An 18,452-nucleotide genomic window follows, 5' to 3' on the forward strand; every position below is an offset into this window, starting at 1 on the left:
CCTCACCAGGAAACTCCTTTCCAGTGCACTACGAGCAAAGGGTCTGAGAAGTCTGGCTGCAATCAAACCTTTACCATTTTATTTTCTGTGTCCCATTCTTATTTGACCAGAGAACCCTTTTATCCAATCAGGAGGGCACCCCTAACGCTCTTTGGAGATCACCATTCCAAGGGATGCTTTGGGAACCGCTGGCACCGCGGCGATGTTAACATAATGTTAATAGCACACGAGTCCCGCGGCGTCCTGCTCAGCGCGGTGCTCCCTGTCTCGCTGGAGACTCACAACGCCCGGCGAGGTGGCGTCAAGATGCCGGCCTGGGGATTCGGAGACAGCCCGGGGAGGCGAAGGCTGTCCCAGGCACCCGCGCGCCCACCGCCCCGCGCCGCACTCTGCCGTCCCGCCTCCGGAGCCGGGAGGGGCGAAGTCAGCGCCCGCGAGCCGGCCCCGCGTGCAGGGCGCGGACAGCGGCGCCCCCCGTGGGCTCCGCATGCTCCCGGGACCGCTCCCGAGCCGCCTGCGCGGGGTCCGGCGGAGGCGGAGCTCAGGGAGGCGCTCGGCAGAGGATTGGCTGCTGAGGGAGGGGGCGGGGCTCCAAGGGCCCGGGGGCGGGGCCGCTCCCCGGCGGCAAATGCGGCGCCACGTGGCACCGGCGGGCGGGCGGGCGGGGGTGGGTGCAGGCGCGCTGTGTGACCTCGGCCGCGCCCGCTCCCTCTCTGAGCCCCAGGGCTCCGCGCACCGGCCCTGGGAGCTGGGATGAAATGACGCCTGGGAGCGCCGGCACCGAACTCGGCCCTTAGTGAGCGCTGGTGCCGGCTCCTGTTATTGTTTATTATTCTTACCCCGCCCGGTTCCTTTTCTTCCCTGTGCAATGCAGACCAAGCCGATTTGCTTCCTGGAGGAAGCGGCGGTGGGTTCTCTGGCCCGCTTATTGGTTCTGTTCTGCCGCTACTGGAGTAGAAAGTGTGGAAGGAAAGCAGGACCTGTTCAGAGTCAGCAGAGGTGGTGGGGGTTAGAGAGCCCTGTCATCCAGCGCTCCTGGCTGGGGGCCAGTTTCTCCTGCCCTGCAGGGAGAGGACCAAGTGCCCAGCATCGATTTATTTTCTTCCACCTGGCTCCCTGGTGAGGATACACTCGCCTGATTCTTGGGCATTTTCCCATTGCCTGGACCTGGCTTCTCCGGCTGCCGCAGACCGCTGCCTGTGCGGCTCCCTCGGGTGCAGGCGGGTTGAGGGACGTGTCACTTAAACGGCCTTTGGCTCCAGAAACAGCCGTTCTTCCTCTACAGCCAAAGGAAGTCATGTATTAGCTGCAAACAGTGGGACTTTGGGCTCGTCGCCACCAAGACATCTCTGGCAAACTTGGCACGAGCAGAGGTTCTGTCTGGCACGGAGCACAACAAGCTATAGTGTTTTCATAATTAGGAAATTGTCTACTTTGTAGTTCAACAGCGTAGGGACTCAGAAGTCTTGGGATGAATAAGAACGTGGACTGCGAGCAGAGGGGATGCAGCAAATCTTGAATGTCCTCATCTGCCCCCAAACCAGGACACAGTTTTAGCCCTTCTCTGTGCACGCCTGGTGCTGGGAATTTGAGCCAGTGCTGGTGTCTGGGTGAAAAAGGAGAGAAAACAGGGCTACTGGGAAATTGTGACAAGAAGGTAGGGCAGCTGTGGATGTAGCTTGCCCATGTGGAATTGCAGAGATGTTTGGTTTTCCTGTGAATTAGTTTATGGAACTTTGGGCTGGTATTTTAAGGCTGTGGGAAAAGTAGTATCGGCGGTAACTACTGCTACTCAGTGTGCGCCTGCTCTGTGAGTTCAGCAAATGTTTTTGAGTCTCTAACCACACGCAGGGTGCCAAGTTGGGCTAGATGCTGATCACAGCAGGGGCCTCGCCCCGTAGAGCACATGCGCCCCCACCCCCACCCCCCGTGTGTGCACAGTGTGTCTAGAAAGAGGAGGCAGCTCAGCTTCTGTCTTGGAGGTGGAGACATTTTCCGTGATGGAGATGACGTGGAAGAATGGGCCTTGGAGGATGAGTGAAGTTTGGGGAGACCCTTCAGGGTGGAGCCCACAGCGTGTGCTGCGGAGGTGACTGGGATGTGTGGGACGCCGTGGATCAGGTCCGGCAGCTCGAGTTGGTGGAGGAGCCTGTACGGTTCAGGAAGGCTCCAGGGAAGGCTGTTTCAAACATTTGGCTTCTAGCCTATAGCCAATGAGAAATCTGCAGGTATTTCTCAGTGTTTGTATCTTTATCTTCAGTTTGGGAACTGAAGAGCTGGCGGTCATTGATCAGCATGTCATAGCCTCATGATCACAGCCTCGTGGCCACAGCATGTAGCCTTGTGATCACACAGCCTTGTGATCACAGTGTGAAGCTTTGCAATCATAGCACATAGCCTCACGATCATCCGCAGCCTTGCAATCACACCACAGCCTCACAATTACAGCGTGTAGCCTCACGATCACAGTGTGTAGCCTTGTGATCACACCACAGCTTTGAGACCATGTGTGTAACTCGCAAACGTGGTGATCACAGCATCTAGACTTGCGATCTCACTGCAGCCCCACGATCACACTGCAGCCTCACGATTTATACTGTAGCCTGATGACCACACTGCAGCCTTGTGATCTCGCTGCAGCCTCGCGATCGCAGCATTAGTCTCATGATCACAGCATTGGTGCCTCGCGACCACAGCATCACAGCCTTGTGCTCACAGCATCGCAGCCTCATGTCCCCTGGTGTGTGGAGCTCTTGCTCTTTCCCGGGTTCGAGGAGCTTCTGAAGCTTGTTGAGCCGTGGCCTCTGGGTGCTCACCTTGCAGACTCGTCTCTACAGGGCCAGAAGCCATCCACTGTCCTTTCTGACGTTTCCTTTCTTTTTAAAACAGCAGGCGGCAAAGAGACCCCACCTTGAGAAGCCCAGCTTTAACCGGGTTCTGGTGGCGTCATCGCTTTAGACGCCCACTCCCCATCATGCTAGCCTGTGGCCCGGGCACTGGGCATCTTGCTGGGCCTTGGGGTCACAGCACTGAGAAGGCGGCTGTGCCCTCCAGAAGCAGGGCAGGGCGCCCCGGCCCAGGCCAGTGGGGACGGACGTCTCCAGGCAAGGGGCTCAGAGGAGAGGGAGGGTGGGGGCGGCCCCCTGGAGCAGGGAGTGTGCGCTGGACTCGAGGGGCGGGTGGATCCGAGGCCGGGCCCTGACGTCAGCCAGAACGCAAGGGTGTGTGTGGAGAGCGGCAGGTGACAACTGCCAGCACTCTGCTGCACACGCCTCGTGTCATCTCCTCCTCGCTCTGAACCGTGTGCCGAGTCCGTGCCTCAGTCTCCCGGAGCCGCCGTAACACAGCACCACGCACTGGGGCCCTGGAACAGCAGGAGCCGACTCCCCCAGATCCGGAGCCAGGAGCCCCAAGTCAGGGTGGCGTCAGGCCCGGCTGGAGGGGACTTGCCAGCCAGCCGTGGCGTTGTCTGCCTCTGTCACCACGTGGCCTTGTCCCCTTGTCCGTTCATCTGTGTGTCCAGTTATAAGGTCGCCAGTCACCCGGGGCCAGGACCCTCCCTCCCCCCGTTTGGCCTCGTCTTAATCCTCAAAGACCCTGTTTCCAGACAGGGCCCCATTCCCAGGACCCAGGGTTGGGGCTCACACGTGTGCTTGGGGAACACGTCTGCCATAACAGGGTCCTTTGCTCCAGCTGAGGGAACTGGGTGACAGAACTAAAGCAGGGCAAGGCGGGGGTGCAGGGCCAGGAGGGGGGAGGGCACAGGCTGGCCGGGGGCCCTGCTTGTCGGGCTCGGGGTTCAGTTCTGGGGGGAGGCAGCAGCAAGCCCTGAGGTTCTGTGTGAGGACTTTGGGTGCTGTAGGGAGATCGTCTCGTGAGTGTGACTGTGGAGGGGGCAGGAGGGTCCCAGGGTGGGTGATCGCTCCCCTGTGGAGAGGGGCCCGCCCGGGGGGGCCGAGGAGGCTCCGGAGAAGGGGATCCATTCAAAGGAGGAGAAGCCGCCTTTTCATTTGTGTCTCTGGTGTGTGTGAGGAGCAGGCTGGGTGTGCTTGAGGGGCAGCTGTGTGAGGACAGGGCTCTCCAGAGGTGGAGCAGGGTGGGCTGCACCTGCCGCTGTGAGTCTCACGGGCGGGAGAGTCGGAGCAGGGGCAGCTCAGACAGGTACATCCCAGGCCTGTCCGCTGACCTGGTGACTTTATGAACGGCCTGGCGGGCGGGTGACGTGCTGGGTGGCACGTGTTCTGTGCATGCTACGTTGCACGTTGGGCGCTGAGAGCGGGTCCCGGGACAGCAGGACAACGTTTGCGTTCATTTCCAGTTCCTCTGTGCTGTGAATTTCCGGTCACCGGTGTCAGCCGGGACGGTGAGGTTGCAGGCGCCCGATGTGCCATCCCGGGAGCCTGCGGCCACCCGCCCCGGCACAGACCTGGGCACTCCCTGCTCTTCCTGCCTCCTGAGCTGGCGTCCTCGGGTGGCGCAAGGGCACACGCCACGCCCGGGCCACAGCCCACGGAGGCCCCACGTCCCCTCCCACCCTCCGCTCCTGGCTCAGCGTGCAGCTGCTCGTCGGGTGCTCCCGTCGGACGTGGGCTCGGCAGGGCCTGGCGATCCCTGCGGGAGTCCTCTGCCTGCCTGCGCTGAGGGGAGACGTGCAGGAGTAGGCCAGCCTCCAGTCGCACCCCACTCGGGACAGGGCTCCCAGGGGTCCCCCGCTCTCTTCCTGACCCACGGTGTGCCAGCATGGAGAGAAATTTGGCTCCTTTTTTTCTGCTAAGATAGACCATAAAAAGCAACAACTTTAAAATTGGTATTGTACCGTAGATAGTTTTACCAAACAGCTCCCTAAAGTTGAAATTCTTCGCTTGCCTCTGTCTTCCAACCCCTGTCAGCGTGCTGACGCTCCATCCCAGCAGTGCCGGGCACGTCCCCTCACGCGGTCAGTGAGCCCCCAGCCTGACCCCGCGCGCACTGGGCCCGTTTACAGCCCGGAAAAGGGCCCTGGAGAGGCTTGCCGCGACCACGTGGCCAGAAGGCCCTGTGCCGGCGTGTCGGCCCCACGTCCCTGCAGTGACCACTCGCCCACCCACGGTGGTCGGAATCAGCGTGGAGGGGATGTGCTTCTGTCCCTCCTTCCCTTGGGAGACCCGTCCCTCCCCGTGCGACAAGGCGGTGTCTCCACCCCTTGCGCCCAGCAGACATTGGGGTGGCACGCTGCCGTGTGGTTCTTACCATTTGTTTTGAGGATATTTAAACTGTTTAAAGGATCCTGCGTTTGGCATTTGGCACTATGCCTGGATCTCACATTCTTGTTCCGATCGGGTCCTGCACACTGAGGCCCCTTCAGGGAAGTGGGGGCTGCCCCCTCGGCGGAGCAGGTCCCTGAGGGGCCGGCGAGACCACTGCCCCGGGATGGCCGGAGAGTGTGGGAGCCCGCCCTGGGGCAGCAGAAAGGCCTGACCCCGTGGGCAGCACCCAGGGAACCTGTCCTTGGGCGACATCGGCTGCCCCGGGCACTTGCTCCCGTGACTTCACCTGCTCCTGTGACTCGGTCCACCCTGACGTCGGCTGTTCTGTCTCACCTCCGTGGCAGGAACGAGCTGTGGGCCAGCTGTGCACGCCGTCGGCTACATTTGTCATTTAAGGGTCTCACCGGGCAGTCCTTCCAGCTACTTTGGGGGACAGACAGACACCGCTGGATCCTGCTCACTCAGCTTCCCTGAGAGGAGGCCCGGTGTCCTGGTTGGCCTTTCCTCCTCGCGTGTCCCTTCCCTGGAGGCCGTGGCAGCTGGGAGGGTGGCAGGACACCCTTGGCAGGGCTCTGGGAACATCTCATCTTCTCCGCGGCCGCCCTGGAGAGTAACATTCCCCCGAGTGTCACCAGCTACCGGAGCTGACCCTAGCAGGGGAGGCCGCCCCAAGCAAGGCCTCCAGGGATCATTATTGCTCATTTCTTCATAAACTACACACCCTCTCTGCCTGCCCGGGCCGAACCTACTAGAAAAAGGCAGACCTTGGCGAGCAAGCATGACTAATCTAAAAACACTTACACGCTTCTCCCCGAGGGGACATCAGGGACAGACACTTCTCGTCGACGCCTGTTTTCTCCCCCGCTGAGGGAGCCCCCTCGCCCTGTCCTCTGCACCAGGAGCTGTGGGCAGGACCACCCCCCCCAGGCCTGGGCTCAGGACCCAGGTGGGACCCCCGAGACCCAGTTCCCATGGAAACCCCTGGGAAGGGGCTTGTGACCACCACTGGGGAGAGCCAGCCCGAGACCACGAGCAGGTGGGCTGGGGGGAGGGACGAGGGGCCCAGGGCCTGACGGGTCCGGGGGGCCGTGGCCCTGTCCATTTGCCTGAGCCAATTGCAGCTGAGTTTCCACCACTCAGCCTGAAGGACCCTCACTCACTGTTGCCCATCGCTGATAAATCAGGGGTAGAGAAGTTGCATTAGTGAAGGGAGAAGCCAAACCACCGGAGTGGATGGGCGATGAAGGGTGCACCTGTTAGTATCTATGATTGCTCAGCAGCGTGAACTCTTATAACATGTTTTCTTAGTTTGCAAGACCCCTCGGGTACCAGCCCTAACGAGCAGAGAGCAGCTAGAGGATGTGGGATTCTCCCTCCGTGGTGGTTCTCACCGCGCCGTCGGCAGGGCCAGCTGATGAGGTCAGGCTGCCTCTGGCCTCCGTGCTCCAGGTCCACTCGCCGCCATCCTCCCGCCGCGTGCCGGGCAGTGAACTCACCGAGCGGAGCTGCCACACTCGTCCGAGTCTGATGGTGAGCGTGAACGCCGCCCGTCTGCCTTCCTTTAGCTCCTCGCTTATCTTAGGCGCTGGTCCTCGGAGCACCGGTTAAAAGCTGGGGTGCTAGTGGACCAGGAGTGGGCGGTTGTGGACGTGGCGGGGAGTTGGGAAATCACAGCTCAGGAGCCTGGCGTCACGTTTGAGCTGAACTCCGAGCGAGAGCCTGGCCGTGCCAGCCTTCCCTGGTGCTTTGGGGACATTTAGAGCAAGCCCAGGGCAGAGTCTCACCTGTGGAGACCCTTGGCAAGGAGAGCCAGAGTCCTCAGGTGGGCACAGGGGGGTGTAGCCAGGGGATTCGCTGGGGTGCCTGGGCAAAGGGCTCTGCTCCTGGTCTGTGATTTGTCTCTCCGTACCTGAGATACCTTCCACTCCGTGTGGTGATAAATCTCCACGCAGAGCTCAAACAAAGAAGGGCGCCTGACCTGGCAGCGTGTGAGGGAAGGCCTGGAAGTCGTGCAAAAATTCTGTGTTTTCTGAGTTTGTCTTGGGGTGGGGGAGACAACGATACTTCTTGTACGTTCATTTTGCAGGTGTGAAATTACCGTGTCACAAGCGGTCATAACTCAGCCCGTCCAAATGCACTATGAAATTATTAGATAACAAAAGGCCAGGCAGGATCTTTTTCCCTCTCTGAGCACCGTCCAAGAAGTTGGGGTTGGTTGGCAGGGACACGGTCACCCCTTTATGGCTTCTGCAGCAACGTCCTGCCCTGATGTTCCCCAGGTGCAGGGCGTGGCGGCCTCGGGTCCGGCACCTGCCTTGGCCTGGGTCCCCGGGGGCTGGGCAGTCGCAGGAACGCCCTTGGCCCTTGGAGGAAGCCGAGAGCAAGAGGGAGGAGTGTGGGCGAGGAGCCCCCTTTGGCGAAGTCGGGTGGCATCCCCGATGCTCGGGGTGGCACAGCTGTCCCCAGCCCCCCGGTGTGCTCCTCCCGGCGCTGCGAGGCCCAGGAAGCCCCTCGGACGGGGAGTGTGCCCAGCAGCGGGCCACCGCTTCCCGCCCCAGGGGGTCCACCTCTGGCCTAGACTGCATCTTTTTAGCAAAGCTGTAGTAGGAGCTCAAAAATGCTTTTTCAGTCTCTAAAAATGATAATAAAGCCATTTAATTTGATCACCGGGTGGCTGACGGTGCTCTCAAGGAGAATGGGTTTCTCACAAGGAAAAAAAGTTGACCTGGTGACTCGATTTTCTTGGTTGAGTTGGGGAGAGGGGGGTGGTCTCGATTGGCATGAATTTCAACTCCTTTTGACGCCAGAAACCCTTTCCTCAGAGGCCTGGGATGGGTGGCTCCTCGGAGCCCCACACGATGGTCACTCAGGCTGGCCGATGCCCGCCACGTTGGCCGTGTGCTGGGGGGCGGCCTCCAGCTGTCCCTGCCTGTGAGACCAGTTCCCCCCCGGGTGCCCGCCTGGAGGCTCAGCCCTCACCCGCTTGGCCTCAGGCCGCACGTCTCCTCTAAAGGACACAGGGTGGCGTCCCCACGTGGTCACCAGCTGGGGAGGCCTGTCCGGGGGTGGCTGGCCCCACACGGACTTCTGTTTGTCCTTCTCTGCCCTTCACCCCTCACCCTGGACCCAGGTGGGCGGCTGGTCGAGGGAGGGGACCTCGGACACCGTGGGGCCAACAGCAGCTGTTGGATGAGAAAACGTGGAAGACGAGACGAGGCAAACCGAGCGACCGCAGGCCCACAGGATGCTGCTCTCCCGCCCTCCTCCACCACGGCTCCTGTGGCCTCCTCCCCACCGGCCATCGCCGAGACCAGGGAGCCCGTCGGGAACAGAGGACAGCCTGCGGCTGGTTGGGTTGGGGCTGCTGATGTGCGTCTTTGGAGTGGGTTTTCCACCCCCGTCTGCCACGGACCCCGGTGGGAGATGGTTGGAGATGTGTCCAAAGCAGAACGTGGACGTCTCGATGCAGCCCCTGGTGCAGGCTGACGAGCGTCCCTGACGGACGAGCGAGGGCTGGTGTGGCCACGTCATACTTTCCCGGAAAACCCTCGTGGGAACGCTGGTGTGGACGAAACCACATTTTCTTCAAAGCAGTTTAAAAAAAACAAACTGGGGGCCTAAAACCAAGTGGGCTGCAAATGTTTTGCCTTTTCAGTTGGTTTTCTTCCCCAGGATCTTGCTTCCAGTAGCTTCCCAGGATATTTTGGTTGCAGAGCTTTGGGGCACACATTGACAAAGTGGATTTTGAAGAGTCGGGTTTCACAGTAGTTCGGCTTAAATAACGGCCTGGGCTGAAAAGTTTGGTTGAAAATGTTTTGGTTCTAAAATGTTCCAAAAAATGTTTTCCAGTCCCAGAGTCTGCAGTGCCAGGGAGGGGCTGTGGTGGGGAGACTGCCACCCGGGGTCGCCTTGGAAGGGGTGCTGACTCGGGGTGGGGCGTCCGTGGCTGCGGATATGAGGCCCCGCGTCTCGCTTCTCCTCTAGCTGCCGCCGTGGGGTCACCATCCCTCTCTTCCCTTTTCTTCCTGCCCTCAGCCTGTGCGCCCGGGTCCTCCAAGCATCCTGTTCCACGGAGAAACTGGCGCGGGACCAGACCGCGCAATAGGACTTTTCAGGGAAGGAGGACTCATTGGAGAAAAGGAATGTTTATGGCAGCTCCGGGCCTTCTGGAAGGTTCTTTCTGGAAGGTCGTGGGCTGAGCAAGAAGGAATCTGAGGGATTATCAGTCCCATTTTCCAGATGGGGAAGTTGAGGCCCAGCACAGCTGTGATTGCTGAGGTCATGCTGAGGTCCCACCGTTCCTAAGGAGCCCAGATGTCCTGATGCTAAACCTCGCTTTTTCCAGACCTTTTAAAGGGCTTGCTGGGAGCCTCGCCTGCCGTGGTGGTCAATGTCTGCACGGGACAGAAGCTGGTCTGAGCAGGCTCTGTCCAGCTGTGGAGCAGTGGGAAGGAGGACAGGCCTGGCCCTGTGTCCGGCTGGGACCGGAGACTGTTGATGGAAATGTGGGGAGTTGGCGAAAGGGCAGGTAGCTGAGGACCAGCTGCGTGTCCCAGGTGGGCGGGAGTGACGTGGACGACTCCGGGGCGGTTGCCAGCTGGGCAGGGAGGCCCAGAGCAGAGATAGGAGAGAGGAAAAATCCAGCCTTCGGGGCAGGCTGCAGCTCAGGCCAAGGGAGTGGCCCGATCCCATATGCAGCATTCACTCATCACAGCAGGGGGAGCCACCCCTCCCCGGGCAGCCACACGTCCCGGGCGTCACCAAGGCCCTGCCTGGAGCTCCTCACAGACAGAGCCAGGTCCCGGCTGGCCGGGCTCACCCTGCCTGGGCAGCAGCCAGAAGACCTGGGCAAGCTCCCGCTCGGCTCGTTTCCTTAACTGCCAGAGTGCTGGAGAGGCCCGTGGTCCCTGCCGGCTTTACCTGTCTGTGAGCTGAGGGCCCTGTCTGCAGGGTGCCACCCACATGTGGTGTTCCACCTGGCAAGGCTGAAATGAGAGCATCGTGCAGCCTCAGCTCCGGCCCGGCGTGTCTCACCTGTCACAGCCTCCTGGAAAATTGGAAATAGCCTTGGCAGGGTCGGTCCCGTCACGACCCCAGCCCCTCCGTCCCCTGGCTGGACGCTGGCCGCTCTGCTCAGCCCATCCCGCCAGCTCGTGGTTTCCGATCCTGGTCCAGACACAGGTGGCCGCAGAGGCAGAGGCTCCAGGTGCTCTCAGGAGGGCCCAGAGCACGGGGTGTCAGGCCTCTGGGTTCCAGGCCGAGCACCCTCAGGATGGTCCCGTGGAGGCCTCTGGATCCCTGGGCAGTCCACGGCCGACGTGCTGCTGAGGCCCGGGGGCCTGGGGCCTGAGACCACAGAGCCGTTCAGAGCCAGCGCTCGGTCCTGCCTCCCCAGGGCCCGACGGGCCTCTCCACGCCAAGGTGCCCCGTGTGCTGCTCTGCCCTGCGCTCTGCTGACCTCCTGGGCTTGCTGTCAGGAGGCGCCAGAAGGACCCGGAACGTCGCCCGGTAGCAGACGAGGAAGCTCATTGGTGAACGTGGTAGCTGGCACTGCGGCCTCACGGGGAGCTGGGTGGGGACGCCCTGGGGCCGGACGTGACTCCGCCGCCTCGTCCTTCCTGAGCACCGGCGGGTCCCGCCTGGGCAGCTTCACTCACTCCTGTTGCCTGCCTGGCCCGGGGCATTTGGGTTTGGCACCCTGACAGCCCAGGACCCCCGTTTTGTGGAGACGGAAACCTAGGTGCAGACGGGGGTGGAGCCTGTCCGAGGGGGCCAAGGGGGCTGGGCGGAGGCCTCGGGCCAGGCTCCCCGCAAGGCGCGGTGACCACCACAGCCCTTTGATGGCCCCTGGGGCCCGTCCTGAGCCTGGGGGTGCACTTGGGGAGCACACAGGGGTCCCAGTGGCTGAGGCAGTGGAGGGAGGGAGGAGAGGAGCAGCCTCCTGCGACCCCACACACCAGACCCTCGCCAGGCCTGCCTCCTGCCTGGCTCCCGAGGCTGCCCGCGGCTCCCCGTCCTCCCTGCGTGGCCACCGCCGGAAGGGGATGGCGGCCTCCCCCCGGCTTCCCACTGCTCACCCGGCACTGGCAGGAGCCTCCAGACCCACCGTCTGCGCAGCTGCCCTTTCCCGGCTGCCACGGAGAGACCAGCTCTGCCAGGCCATCGGAGCCCGCAGACCACACCCTTGTCCTCACATAGCCTCCGCTCTCCTGGATCTCTCCACTCCGGGTACTGGGCCCCGGGCTCCCCAGATGGACCCTCCTCCATGTCCCCACTGAGCTCCCACGCCCGCGGCGTCCTTTTTGCTCTCCCCTGCTTGGAGCCGGAGCTGGAGCCGCCTCCACCACCTCCTCTCCCCGCTGACTCCCGAGTGTAGGGGCCGGAGCCCTGGGCCAGTGCTCGGGTTCTGGTTTTGGTTCTGTGCTCCAGTGGCTGTGGGCCCTTGGGTGTCCTCATTTCTCAAATGCAGATAATGATACTGTTCCCGTTTGCTAGAGCTGCCTTTATGCAAAATACCAGAAGTAGATTGGCTTTTATAAAGAGGGTTTATTAGGTTACGAATTTGCAGTTCTAAGGCCATAAAAGTGTTTAAACTAAGGCATCAACAAGAGGATACCCTCGCTGAAGAAAGGCTGATGGTGTCCAGAACACCTCTGTCGGCTGGGAAGGCACGTGGCTGGCGTCTGCTTGTCCTCTGCTTCCAGGTTGCATTTCAGAATGGCTTCCCCCAAAAGTCCCTCTCAGCTGCTCTGGGATCCTGTCTGTGAGCTCCTACAGGGCTCCAGTGATCTAAGACCCACCCTGAGTGGACGGGGTCCACATCTCCATGGAAATAATTTAGTCAAACGTTTCCACCTAGTCAACAGACTGATCAGCCTTCCCCCACAGGATTGCATTAAAGAATATGACTTTTGGGAGACATAATGTATTCAAAGTTGTGCAGATACCATGTAGGGGCTTGCGGGGCGTCATGCATGGACCCGTCAGCCTGCAGCTCCTAGAATGGAGCCCCCGTTACCTGGCCGGTGTCTGGCAGCCCCTGCCCCAGCTCCCTCCCCTGGGCCTGGCATGTCCTCTTGGGTTGCCCTTGCTGCTCTAATTGTCCCTCCCGGGGACTGTAAGCTCCGTGGGGCAGGACTGTGTCTTCCCTGTCCCTCCACCCCAGGCCTGGCCAGAGTGTAAGTGCCCAACAGCTGATGTCATTTTCACTTCTTTGGTGACTTTTAAATCTGTGCAGGTGAAGGAATCGGGACCTGGAAACATGTGAGTGGGAGGAGCCTGGTTTGCCTGTGACCAAGGTGGCCTCCCTGGCTGGGCTGGTCAGCCTCTGCTTCCTTACTCTCTCCCATGGCAGGGGGCTCACTACCTCACAGCCCCCCTTGGCTGGTAACTTGGCATTGACGAGCTCTTCTGTGTACTAAGCCCAAACCTACTCCCTTTAAACTGTGGCCTGTTGGTCCTAGTCCAGATCTTCACTGGGAGCCTTGTGGAACACACCGGGACACCTGAGGACACCGGGACACTAAAAGGACACCCGGACACCTGAAGGCACCCGGACACCTGAGGACACCCGGACACCTGAAGGACACCCGGACACCTGATGGCACCCGGACACCTGAAGGCACCGGGACACCTGAAGACACCCGGACACCTGAAGGACACCCGGACACCTGAGGACACCGGGACACCTGAAGGACACCCGGACACCTGAAGGCACCCGGACACCTGAAGGCACCGGGACACCTGAAGGACACCCGGACACCTGAAGGCACCCGGACACCTGAAGGACACCCGGACACCTGAAGGCTCCGGGACACCTGAAGGACACCCGGACACCTGAAGACACCCGGACACCTGAAGGACACCTGGACACCTGAAGGCACCAGGACACCTGAAGGCACCTGGACATCTGAAAGCACCGGGACACCTGAAGACACCCGGACACCTGAAGGACACCCGGACACCTGAAGACACCTGGACACCTGAAGGCACCGGGACACCTGAAGGACACCCGGACACCTGAAGACCCCCGGACACCTGAAGCATACCGGGACACCTGAAGGCACCCGGACACCTGAAGGCACCGGGACACCTGAAGACACCCGGACACCTGAAGGACACCCAGACACCTGAAGACACCCGGACACCTGAAGGACACCCGGACACCTGAAGACACCCGGACACCTGAAGACACTGGGACACCTGAAGACACCCGGACACCTGAAGGACACCCGGACACCTGAAGGCACCTGGACACCTGAAGGACACCGGGACACCTGAAGGCACCCGGACACCTGAAGGACACCCGGAAACCTGAAGACACCCGGACACCTGAAGGCACCCAGACACCTGAAGAGACACCCGGACACCTGAAGGACACCCGGGCACCTGAAGGACACCGGGACACCTGAAGGACACCGGGACACCTGAAGGCACCCAGACACCTGAAGAGACACCCGGACACCTGAAGGACACCTGGGCACCTGAAGGACCCTGCGATGCAGCGTTGAGGTTGGCAGGCAATACGGGCCGCAGCTTCCAGGGGTGAAGGTGCTGGACTCGGCTCTGCTTGGCAGACGGGTGACGTCTTTCAGCAGCGTGTGCTGTCTTGTCCAAGCACCTCACGTTCTTTATAAAACGGCCAGCAGGCGGCACCTGCCTGTCCTGCCCTTCACTGGGCAACGCGGGTTTGCAGACTGACCACAAAGCTCAGGTGTGTGTGGTTTTCTCATGGGGGGTGGCCGGGGGAGCAGCTGGGGGTCCTCGCGGAGCCGGGGCCTCGCCCTAGCTGCCAGCGGGTGAGGAGGAAGAGGGCGAGCTGGTCCTTTCGTGGGTACATGGATCGGAGGTGTGGGCACAGACTGTGGCAAGTGTCTGTGGACGTGAGAAACCATAGCCTCTCCTCTGCCCACCTCCTGTGGTGGGTTGAACTGTGTCCCTCAGAGAGATGTTGGAGGCCCAACCCCAGGACCAGGGGTGCACTCTTGTTTGGAAAAAAGGGTCTTTGCAGATGGCATCAAGTCAAGATGACGTCTTAACTTGAAAGCCAATGACTGGTGCCTCTCAAGGGAGGGAGATTTGGACCCAGAGACGCAGACGCCCAGCAAGACGGCCGCAGCAGGCAGGTGGAGCGTGGAGCCATGCTCCTGCAAGCCAGGGAGCACCAGGGGCTGCCTGAGAGGCTTCTAGCAAAGCCAGAGGGGCCGGGAAGGAGGCTCCCCTGGAGCCGGCAGAGAGAGCAGGGCCTGCCGGCACCTGGATTCGGGCCCTCTGTCCTCCAGAACCGTGACTCGGTTTCTGTGGCTTCAAGTCCCCCAGTTTGTGGCGTTTGTCTCGGCGGCCACTGGACACTATCATAACCCGTCCCCATATCAGGGAAGAGGAGACCTCTGGGGTTGTCACCCTGTGGAAGCCTGAGAACGCTCTTTCCGATCCACTCTGGCATCCCTGCATGGCCTGTGAGCCACCCACATGTGACTGCCCAGGCGGGAGGGGGCTGGGAGGGTCTGGGCTCCAAGGCCTTCCACTTAGGGTGACCTCCAGGCAGGTGGGGGCATCATCATGGATGGCAGCCCCTTCCCCAGGCCAAAGCCTCCGGCCCCCAGTGTGGGGTGCATTATATGGTCACAAATACTCACACCACCTCCCAGAGGAGCACAGAGAGGCTGGCTCCTTGGCGTCCAGCCATTCAGCCAATGCCCCTCGTAAGCCCCCAGCCCCTGGGGAGGGGAGGGGAGACCCTGGTTCTGCTTGCCTGGGAGCCGGGCTGTGGCCCTACTGGTTCCCTTGGGGCCACCTCTTCAAGTAAAGGCTCTTGCCCTGCGTCTGCGAGGGTGGGGGGAGCTGGGTGGCCCCTCAGGACAAGAGAAGGACCCTCGGATTCCTGCTGCGGGGTCCGCTCTGGCCTGGGTGGTGACGTCTGGCCTGGCTGGCCTGGCGCCCGCAGCCCTTTGCCTCTAGTCCTGAGGCCCCTGCCCACAGTTGTCCGTTTGCTCCAGCACCGCTGGCCCATGTCCCCAGCCAGGGCACAGGGGGACCCCGGATTCAGCCTTAGTCCAGCCGTGGGGCTCCCCTGCCAGGCAGATGGGGCAGGAGGGGACCCCACCACCCCAAAGTCCCCCGGGGGCAATGCACTCCCGCCCCCCACTCTGAGGTTCTGAGCACCCCCATGGCTGGACATCGGCCCTCTCCCCCCACCATGAGCCCCCCAAGGGGAAAGCAGACCTCCCCGCTCCTTCCCGAGCCTCCTGGGATAGAAAGGCCAGGCTTTTCCTTCTCCTCCTCAAGAGGGTCCCCCATAGTCACATCCTCCTTCCCAGGGAGCAGACCTTGTGGCCCAGCCCTAAGGGGCCCCCCAGGCCTGACTCCGAGTGGGACCCACGAGGGGGGCTGGGGTCTGGACCGGGGGTCCGTGCTCTCGCGCAGCAGCTCACCACCCTCCCTTGGTTTCTGGTCTTCCCGGGGAGTGGGGGCCCCGACAGAGAGCATGTCCCTCAGGTCTGGCCTGGGGGGCTGGGCTCGGCCTTCAGTGTTTGAGAAGTCAGGGAGCGTCACACAAAGCTCGATTCCCAGCTTCCTTTGGCTGTGAGCAGAAGCGCTGGGCGCTGCGGTGGCCGGCACTGGGCAGGGCTGCCCCATCTGTCCCCCGTCGCATGGGGCCCTCGCCTCCCACCCCCCTCCGCCTCCTCGGCCGCTGTCCCTCGGAGCCCGGACCCCGTGTCCCTGCACCGGCCCCTCACGCCATCCAGCCTCAGAACCCAGCCCGGAGAGAAGGGGTGAGCCGTCCACGGCGAGGGGCGCTCATCCTAGACGGAAGCTCAGGGGGGCTTATTCCGGTAGAAAATGCCCCGAGCCAGATGGGGAACTTCCCCGAACCCAGGGCTCTCTGCGGGCACCTCCTGGCTGCAAATCCCCGCCCGGAGGGGGCCGCTGCTCCGGAGTCTGCAGACACAGATTCCCCCGAATTCCTCAGCCCCGGGCACGCCCGGCTTCCTCCCCCAGTGCTCGTGGGGTTCCCCGGCTTGCGGTCTGCTGCGTGTCGAGTGCCACCGTGTGACCTGCCAGTCTGTTCTCCGTCGTCCCGCTAAGGGGCATTTGGTTATTTCCAGGTTTAGGCCACATTGAACCGAACTGCTAAGAACCTTCTTGTTGCCCCTTTTGACGGATATGTGCCCCCCACTCCTGACTGTGCCCCTGGGAGCGGAATTCCTGGATCTCAGGGTGGCTGCGTGTCTAGCTTTCTAGAAACTGCCTCCACGCAGCGCTGCAGTGTTGTCAGTCTTTCACCTTCCCCGGCTGACGTGGTGACATCTCGGTGCTGCAGTAAGGGGAGCTGCTGGTGTCCTCTGACCCTACCGTGGCCCTTCTGGGGGCCCCGACCCTGAGAACGTGGTGCCACTTCACTGAGAGATTCCCCAGGAACTTGGCGTCCCACAATCCCCCCACGTGACGCTGGAATGAGATCCGCTGCCTTGATCTCCGCACACCGGGCTGGGGTCCCTCCTCCCCACACCCCGTGGTGGCCTGGTCCACAGGTGGCCCGTGTGGGGTGGGCTGGCCTGGCCTCTGAGCTCACAACTGCCCTTCATCACCCTGTGTCTGGCTCTGCTCACTCGTTTACCTGGTTCATTCCAGAGCCCACCAGCCCCTGACAGCCCCAGGAGACGGCGGAGGGCCCGGGCTGCCACCACGCCATCCTCCCTCTCGTGCAGATGCCAGCTGAGGCTCACTCCCCCCCTTGCCCGCAGTCCGCAGTCCCCGCGTGCACACTTGCTCACACTCAGTGTCCCCATCGTTGGCCAGTCCTGCACGACAGCCCGGCCTGGCCCTGCCCTCGTGCTCACCCTGGGCTCTACGCCCCTTGCCTGCCCACAGAGGCCCCAGGTCCCGCAACCAGAGCTGGCTGCCTTCCGCCCCACCCTGCCCTGTCTTACGTGCCAAGCATTAGCCAGAATTGCAGGGAACTTCCACCAGGTCCACGGTGCAGGGGGCGATGCCACTGCCCCTCCCACAGCTCTGGGCCCAGGGGCCCGGCTTCCCGGGCTCGGGGGTGGGGGTGCCCTCAGCTCCTCGCATCCTGCCCGGCACCCCCAGCAGCTCCGCTCCTGCCGAGGGAGAGGAGGCCCACGCTGCGGCTTCCCGAGCCGTGCTCCGGTGCCCAGTCCGGCCCAACTCCTCTCCGAAGCGTCTGCAGCGCCTCCTGGCCGCTGTCGAGTGAGCGTGGCTGGAGGAGCCGGCTCTGTGCCCGAGGAGGGTTTTGTCCCCTGCAGGCCTCCGCTCGGTAACCCACGCTCGTCTCCCTGCTGGCATCGAGCTGGCGGGCCCCAGCCCTGCGCGTCTCCACGGTCCCGGGACTCGTTAACAAGTCACGCTTCATTTGGCCGGGCCCCGTCGCCTGGGGCTGGTGATGAGGCTGAGGTCTGTCCCCTCCTCGAGGGGAAGCCCCCAGGGCGAGGGCTCGTTCGCCTGGCACAGCTCTGCCCCCTGCACCACCGACTCCCTTCCTGCCAGCTCTTCTGGTGCTGAGGGCCATGGGGGGTGGCGGGACCTGCAGGCGCTCCTGGGGGCACCGGGAGGGCTCTCCTTGGCCGCAGCCTGCTCTCATTCCTAGGCTTCAATGACTGTCTCCTCCAGGAAGCCACTCTTGGTTTCCCTCCCATCTACCACCGGCCGTGGCCTGGCCTTTCCCCACGTCCCACCATCCTCGACCCCTGCTTGTGCCCCTGTAGCCTCCCCTCTGCCTTCTGCTAGAACCACCGTGGACTCGTCTGCTCCCCTGGGGTTGGACAGTTGCGGCCTCACCCAGGCCTGAGCTCAGATTCCGGCTCAGGGCTCACTCGCTGCCCCCCGAGGAGGGTCCCGCTCTCGGCCTCCTCGTGGGGCCCCCGGGAGGAGTGAAAGGAGCCATGGGAGGGACACTCTTGTCTCGTCGCCTGGGGCCCGGGGTCAGGGCTGGGGCTTGGCCAGGCACAGATATTTTATGGATAAAAAGACAAAACTACTACACATTTTTTGAGTAAGACACTGGGGATTCAAAGAAATGTCTTTTATCGGTGGCAGCTCTGGCCTCACGACTGGAACAGCCACCAGTTACCAGGGTCTGGGGTCTCCTCGTTGAATCTTCCCCACCACTGTCTGATAACGCGCTCAAAAGTAAAGAGCAAGAAGCAAAATTCATTTTAATATTTTATTTGATCCAGTCCGAAA

This window comes from Choloepus didactylus, chromosome 17 (genome assembly GCF_015220235.1).
Source record: "Choloepus didactylus isolate mChoDid1 chromosome 17, mChoDid1.pri, whole genome shotgun sequence".
NCBI classification, from domain to species: Eukaryota; Metazoa; Chordata; class Mammalia; order Pilosa; family Megalonychidae; genus Choloepus; species Choloepus didactylus.